Consider the following 8,393-nt stretch of genomic DNA (forward strand, 5'->3'; position numbering starts at 1 on the left):
AACTGCAACCACCAATAAAAAAATGCTTGTTTGTTTACAAGCAACTTTACAGAAAGATAAGCCCAAAGTCGCTTATAATAAGCGGACATGGCAACACTTTTCAACACTTAATTGCTCGCAACTGTCATCTAGTGGATTAATAGGTGTACGACGCCTAAGTGATAGTCCACAAAGGGCAGTCATTTTATACAAATAATACAGTAATTGAACAAGCTTACCCAACTTACCAGTAAGACTTAGATCAACATTAGCTCCATAAAGAACCTCTCACTCCGCTATACAGCTCCGAGATGAGGTTCTATGTCGTTACCTTCCAGAATCGGGTGAACGTCCGCCAAGGCTCCGCTGTTTACCCTTTTGTATATGTTGTATCCCAAAACTAATGGTAGATTCCAAGCCGCACGGATGTTTAAAGTTTGGAACGGAGCATAATATTTTAGGTCCGAAGCGAAACTACCCGTTTAAATCGCTTATTTAGTCAGCCTGTGGCCATGTTTCCCATAGACCATATTCACACGGCGGCCATGTTTCTATGAAGTCAATGAAAGTAGCTACCCCGGGTGGCAGCACTTTCAATGTTAAATTCCAATATGGCCGCCGTGTGAATATGGTCTATTGTAGCCAAACCGGGAGCAGTACTGGCAGCGGACGTAGGGGGGTTTTCCGGGTTGAATGGGAAACATGGCCACAGACTGACAAAATAAGCGATTTAAACGGGTAGTTTAGCTTCGGACCTAAAATATTATGCTCCGTTCCAAACTTTAAACATCCGTGCGGCTTGGAATCTACCATTAGTTTTGGGATACAACATATACAAAAGGGTAAACAGCGGAGCCTTGGCGGACGTTCACCCGATTCTGGAAGGTAACGACATAGAACCTCATCTCGGAGCTGTATAGCGGAGTGAGAGGTTCTTTATGGAGCTAGATCAACATTAACTTAACTTATATCTAGCTGCATTGCGCAAAACTGTGCACATAAAACAATATGGTTACAGCAAAGTTTTGGTGCCTCAGATTAGAGCGTTCAGATATTTGAGAACACAGGTGTATTTGTTCAAAATCTTGGGTCGTACTAAGTTACTGCTTGTCCGTGGCTGAAAACAACTTGGGTGCCCTCTTACATGCTGGATACAGAGTGTTTTAATGTTGACACATTTTGTAAATAGAAAGACCTTTTTGAGCGGTTAACCAGGTCTCATTCGCAACTGAAACCCTGGGCTACCTACAAACCAAAATCTGTGACCACATACAATTGCTTTTACAAGTATTTGATTAAAACTAAATTAAGATCTGTGACAGAGTAGCTTGACTAATTTACTAATGTTACACATTAATTGTATGTTATGCTGTATTGTATAACTTGTAGATTCTCAGTCCCACACAAGGTGCACATTCTGCTGTGACATGGAATCTAATATACTTGTATTTATCTGTTTATCAGATGCTGTAAAGGGGAGGCTGCCTTGAAGCCTGAGGAGCTGATTAATGCTACATGGGGAGCAGCTTGGGTGGATTTCGAATGCATTGGGTTGGTTGATTGTAGCCATGGTTGAGGTCTGTATAGACTATATAAAAGAGAGCTGCTCAGTAGAATTGGGGCTGCCATGGAGTGAGGTTGACACCGTACCTCTGTTAGTTATGTTGTGTTGAATTTAAGTTTCTTTATTTCTTTGGTTGTTTCACCTATTGTTGTCCTGGCCTGGACTTAATACTGTTATTTTTACCTGCAAGCCTGCCTCCTGGTCCATTCATGACATTTAAAGGGTTTTTCACTGACTAAAATGCCGATATATAATCCCACTTGGTAACAAATGGTGGCAGTGGTGGTTTTTCACTGACTAAAATGCCGATATACCATCCCACTTGGTAACAAGATCTAAACATTCTATTGAACATTATCCTTTGCCGATAAAACATTTGGTCCATTAATTAAGTTTTGGACCTGATCCAATACATTCTTCCTTTAAAAAACCGTTCCCCTCTTGGTGCAGAAAATGCAATCTCTTCATTCTTCTATGCTGTGATGAGTGTGCGTCCTCCAGATGGTCAGGAACAGCTATCACTGAAACACAAGAGAAAACAAGAACACATGTTGCATTAACCATGTTGGTAATGAAACATTAAAAACAGAAGAGGCTAATTGCATATCATAAAATAAATTAGGAGCAAATAAGTAGCAAGTAATAGTGTCTCTTCCAGGTGAGATTAAACACTGTACATATTTAAACATGTTTTGTACCAAGGCGGGAGACGAGAGTAACCAGATGACTCGCCCCAAACACGCTCTCCCTTATTTTTCTCACTGACCAGCGGTTCTTGTATTCTTGTATTTGTTTAACAGAGGATAAGGTTTGAAATAAGTTCAGGGTTAGGCGTAGTTTTACTGAGGTTCAGTTTAGGAATAAGGTTATGTTTTGGCACCATTTTACTGAGATTACGTTTAGGAATAAGGTTATGTTTAGGCATAGTTTTACTTAGGTTACGTTTAGGAATACCAGGTGTATCCCGGCGTGTTTGCCCCGGGGCGACTGTGTTTTGGGGGCGAGTGTTTTGGTATTTAGATGGAGCTGGAAAGAGGGAAACAGATCTCTGATGTCAGTGGTGCTTGTGCTGAAACTTGACTCATTCAATAAGATATTAAGATAATTTGATAAACCACATGAACCCCAGTTTACGTATTCTGGGGGGAACATAAACCAAACATTGCCAATCTAGCTCACAGTTACAACGCGCCGTGTTCCGACGCGCTGTGAGCTCATAGATTGGCAATGTTTAGTCTTTTTAGTCACATACATCTTAATAAGATTACTTTTCCGAGGGCGAGTGTACAATTGTGTTCCAGCTGTCCTTTAGATGGATATTTCTTGGTTGACAATGTTTCTATCGTCCATAATATAGCTCTGAAAGTGATCCAAATGATCGTGTATGATGTAACTGTATTAGGCAGATCGTTCCGTTTTCCCCCAAGCTAAAATCGAGTTTGGCGTTCCTGGGCGTTCCCGTCTATCTCCGTGTGGATCTATAGTGTCCCAGTCTTTTCTTGACTAAATGTGAAACATTTTAACGACACATACTCAATGATACATTACTGTAACATGATGGTCTGTGGGAGTGATGAGTAGATTTCCTTCAACAGGGTAGAAAGCCAGGGATGGGTCATTCAGACGGTCAGAACAGCAACATCCCACCAATAAGACAGCAGCTGAAACAGAGAAAACATGTTATATTGACCATTTAAACCCTCTACACTTGGTAAACTTCATTGCAGACAAAACTATAATCACAAAATATAATTTTGGATGCTGAGTTGTACAGTCCTAGTTGATGCGTTTAAAGGGTGGATACCTCGGGCCTTTCTTGTGTTGGGGAGGTAGCAGTGTCGAGGAAAGCTCAGGTCCCTGGTCAGGGAGAGATAGGGTTCACATCACATCAATTAATGTATCATCAAAGTCTAAACCTCTTTTTTTAATTTTGCAATTAATTTGGTTCCGGCCACAGTACACAGAGTCTTAAACCAAGATCATCTCTGCTCAGACAACCACATTTTTGTGGTTTTGTGAACAAACCAACATTCAATAACGCACTTAACAATACTAAAAACACACAAAAGAAAAAAATACTACACCAACCTAACTAAAAACGATTAGAATACAGCACAAAAAAAAACAGTAAAATGTACAGGATCCATCACATTTTCTCAAAACCTGGAACAACTACATTAATGAATAGCTGTCACGTCTTTAAGAAATATTTGTTATTATCATTTAGGCTGTATGTAAAGTTCTTTAGGGTAAGTATCCTAACACTGTTTCATCCCCAAAAAAAGTCTAAAGCTCAACACATTTGGATTCGGATCGGTCACAACATTGGGGAATCACACATTGGTCTGTGTTGTACCTGAATCGTGTTGTAGATGATGCGTATGGTTTTGCAGTCTGGGTGTTCTGGTAAAGATTTGGGGATGATGCGGTACTCTATCTTCCATGCTGGACGGTTGCCTTTCTTCACACCGTAGATGGTCGTACAGTTGGCCCCTCTAACCTGGAAGAGAGGAGAGAAGTTTAAAGTTTACCACCTAAACTTGAATCGTCTACCAGTCTTGTTGCAGTGATGATAAAATAGTGTATTTGTGAGCAATCGGGTGTGCTTTTATGAGGACTCTTACCTGCTGTCCTTGTTGCACATGGCGGTACTGATGTCCACACTGGGCCCGTCTCCCCACTGACTTTGCCCTGGTCACGGGCCTTACTTCTGAGCCTTTGTAGTCAAAAGGAACCATACAAATGGTACAGTCCTAGCAGACAGGAGGAGGAAGTGGAAGCATGGAACATTAGAGTGGAGGAGGAGGCTGCACACTGCTCTTTTTAATCTCCGAATCATCTCGGAAATCTCAGAGACAACAGCACAAAGGGGATCTTCAACTCACTGCTCCAATGCTACCGTTTGATTACAGAGAGAATTATGGTTCATACCTCCTCTGGATGACTTCTCTAGATACATTTTTCCATTTTCTGTGGAGTCTTGCATGGAGTGACTACACGAGAAGGACAAGAAAGCAGAGGACTGAAGATGGGAGAAATGGGAGGAGAATATGCATGAGTCCTTCCTATCATTAGTATTGAAGGAAATAGTTTAGAATCAAATAACAGAGGTGCTATTTTAAATGTACAACAAGCCTACAGGGATGAACATGATCATGGTGTGCAGTTTTGAGGCCATTCTGGAGCCATGTAGAACTTGGGCAATTGTTTGAGGACACGTGTTACTCCATATTAGGGCAAAATGTTGGGGCACATACATAGAAACACTGTTGTTAACGGCTGACTTCTTCAGCGCTACGCCATTCAAAGGCACAATAGAATGGCACAGTAAGAGGTCCTGAGTTTGACAACCAAACAGTCAATTCTTTTGTTATGGTGAGGTCCAAATATGGAGATGACTTCAGTGATAGGCAACCTTTTCTTGTAATTGTGCGGGCACTGCACTTACCTTTGCGGTCTGTTTCTTGGTGGTCTTGTGGCTGCAGTGGCCCAGGCCTGGGATAGGCTTGATGTCCCTTTTGCTGATGGGAGGGTGGAGGACTCGCTTGGGTGGTTTTGCCAGACACACATCAGAATGTCCGTTATCCCTGCAGGGACGAAACAGATATTAGTATCAGGTTTGATACTGTGTGTGTGACTATACTTGTCAGGGTCAAATGTCCCCACAAGTATAGTAGAATTTACAAAATAGACATTGTGAGGGCAATTTTCAAGGTCCTCACAAGTGAAATAGTTTGTTTTCTTTTTTTTTTTTTTTTTTTTTGTTTAATATTTTTATTAGGGAAAAATTAGAGTACATAATTATGGGTACATAGGTACAGTTGTATTCCCTTTTTTTTTTGTTGCTTTTTCCCCCCCCTTTATCTCTGTATACATGGGGACATAATGATAGTAATAGAACATTTGCATGGTATAAGGGTTTAGACTTATGTACAATAAAACAGAACAGGTGAGTGAGAGTAATAATACAACAAATAACATAAAAATAAATAAATAAATAAATAATAATAATAATAATAATACAGATGTATGTATATATGTATATATATGCAAGGAAATAATGAGTGGAAAGGATAGTAATAGAATCATCCTTAAAAATAAATAAAAATAAAATAAAGACAAGGAATGAAGGGATGGGAAAGGAGGGGGGGGGGGATTCAGTCAGAAGGTAGTGTTTGTAATGAATTGAAATAATCAATAAAAGGGTTCCACTTATGGGCAAATTTAGCAGGGGTGCCGTTCACCGAGAAACGAATCTTTTCCAATTTTAGAAAAGACATGACGTCCTTTAGCCACATAGAGATGGATGGGGCCTTGGAGGATTTCCATTGCAATAAAATGCGCCGTCTTGCCAGGAGAGATGTAAAGGCTATTATGTCTAGTTGTGTGGAATTTGCCTGGAGGGGGACACTTGAGACCCCAAATATTGCTATGAAAGGATTTATCTGTATTTCGAAGCCAAAAACCTTTGACAGGGTGGCAAAAAGTTCGCTCCAGAATTTGTTAAGTATAGGACAGAGAAAGAACATGTGGCTCAGATTGCATGGGGAGGCATGGCATCTTTCGCATTGGTCTGTAATAGATGGGTATATCTCGGATAGGCGGGATCTAGAGTAGTGAACTCTGTGAAGTACTTTAAACTGTATGAGTTCTAGTCTTGCACAGGGAGTACTTGATCTTATTCTGTTTAAGGCTTCATTCCAGCACTGGTTAGTAAAGGCTACACCGAGTTCCTGCTCCCAGGCCGCTCGGACCTTGACAGCCGGTTGGTAGTCAAAGGACATTAGTTTCTCATATATGTTAGAAATGAAGGATATCTGGTTGGGTTTCAATGTCAAGAGGTCTTCCCATTTCTGAATGGGAGGGGGAGAAGGATAAGAGGGAAAAAGGGAGGAGACACAGTGTCGGATTTGAAAGTAGCGGAACAAATGCGATGTGGGTAAGTTGAAGTCTAAGGATAACTCCGCAAAACTATAGAACGTACCGTGTTTAAAGAGGTCTCTGAAGCATTTGATTCCTTTGTTCTGCCAGGCAGTGTAAGTAACATCTTCAAAAGACGGGGGAAATAAATGATTCCTCGTTAAGGGCATCAAAGAGGAGGGGGAGACCAATTTGAAATGGCGCCTGAATTGGAACCAGATCTTAAGCGTGGAGCGTATAACAGGGTTGGGTGTAATTTTGGAGGGGTTTATTGTTAATGTAGAGGAGAGAAGAGCCATAGGGGAAGGCGAGGAGCTTGGCAGCGCCTCCAGCCTGCACCATAGAGTCTCTGGGGAATAAAGCCAATAAGACAGTTTTTGGATCTGAGCTGACCAGTAATAGAGCATAAAATTGGGTAAAACAAGGCCACCGTTGAATTTGAATTGTTGCAATAGGGATTTCCTCACTCTAGGTGTCTTCCCATTCCACAGGAAGTTAGTAATGATTTGATCCACAGATTTAAAAAAATGTTTGGGAAGAAACAAGGGGATACACTGGAACAGAAACAGAAATCTGGGCAAGACATTCATTTTGACCACGTTGATTCTGCCTATCAATGATAAGGGCAATGAGTTCCACCTCTGTAAGTCTACTTTGAGTTGAGTGAGTAAAGGGGCATAGTTGGCGGAGTAAAGAGAGGTTAAGGTTCGTGTTGTGTTGATCCCCAAGTACCTAAACCCTGATGGACTGAGTTTAAAGGGGATCTCAGATTGTGTGAGTAACAGAGCAGGTGGATTTATGGGGTAACATTCACTTTTAAGAACGTTTATTTTGTAGCCTGAAAAGGAACTGAATGTGTCCAGTAGAGACAGGATCGGCGGGATGTTAGTGAGTGGGTCTGATATGTATAAAAGCAAGTCGTCCGCGTATAGTGATAGTTTGAGCTCAACGCCAGCACGGCGGACTCCACAGAATGACGGGAGTGATCTTAGGGCTATTGACAGGGGTTCGATGGCCGCGGCGAAAAGCAAGGGAGATAGGGGACATCCCTGTTTACAACCACGAGATAGTGTGAAGTAGTCAGAGTAGGTGTCGTTGGTGTGAACGCTAGCTTGAGGAGAGGTATACAGAAGCTTGATCCAGGATATGAATCTGTCTCCGAGTCCAAATTTGTGGAGCACTGCAAAGAGATATTCCCATTCGACACGGTCGAAGGCCTTCTATAGTTTGTTTTCTGGTTACAAAATAATTCTAGAGTTCAACTTACAATAGGGAAAATATTCAGGTTAAGATTAGACATTTCAATTTTCAGATGGGGGTTTATGTGGCAAAATACATTTTGGTGGTCATTGGCACACACAATTTTGAGAGCTTTGGATTTAGAAGACATTTTTAGAATCGGCCTCAGGTCTTAATGGGTTAACAACAACTTCAATGAGACATTACTTCACATGCATGTTGTAGGAGTGAAGTGATTTCATTCACCAGCAGCAAGATGTGATATTCATCATTGGACTCATACTGTACAGCTGAGACAAAGAAATACACATTAAACACTTAAACCCTCTCTGTAAAATGGACCTAAGATGATAGATCTACAAGTTTACAATGCTCTGTGAAGCATTGTGTATCAAAACCTATTAAAAATAATTGGCAGACCTGATGTAATCAATATGAACAAGGAACAGTATGCATTAAACAAGACTAGAATTACAACTACATAAATGGATTCTAAATTGGACTAATATTTTACCCAACTAAAGGGCAGAGCAGTGGTGGACATTTTGTGGTTCCACAGATAGAATTTTTTACGTTGTGCATAGAAATAAGAAATGTAGTTGTGTACACCAACAGCCTTTTGCCTTCATTAGCTGCCACCTAACTTTGTGTAAACATTTTCACAGTATATTTTATACACAGGCGCGCGCTC

The sequence above is a fragment of the Gymnoscopelus braueri genome (assembly GCF_963280865.1).
Source record: "Gymnoscopelus braueri genome assembly, chromosome: 21".
NCBI lineage: Eukaryota > Metazoa > Chordata > Actinopteri > Myctophiformes > Myctophidae > Gymnoscopelus > Gymnoscopelus braueri.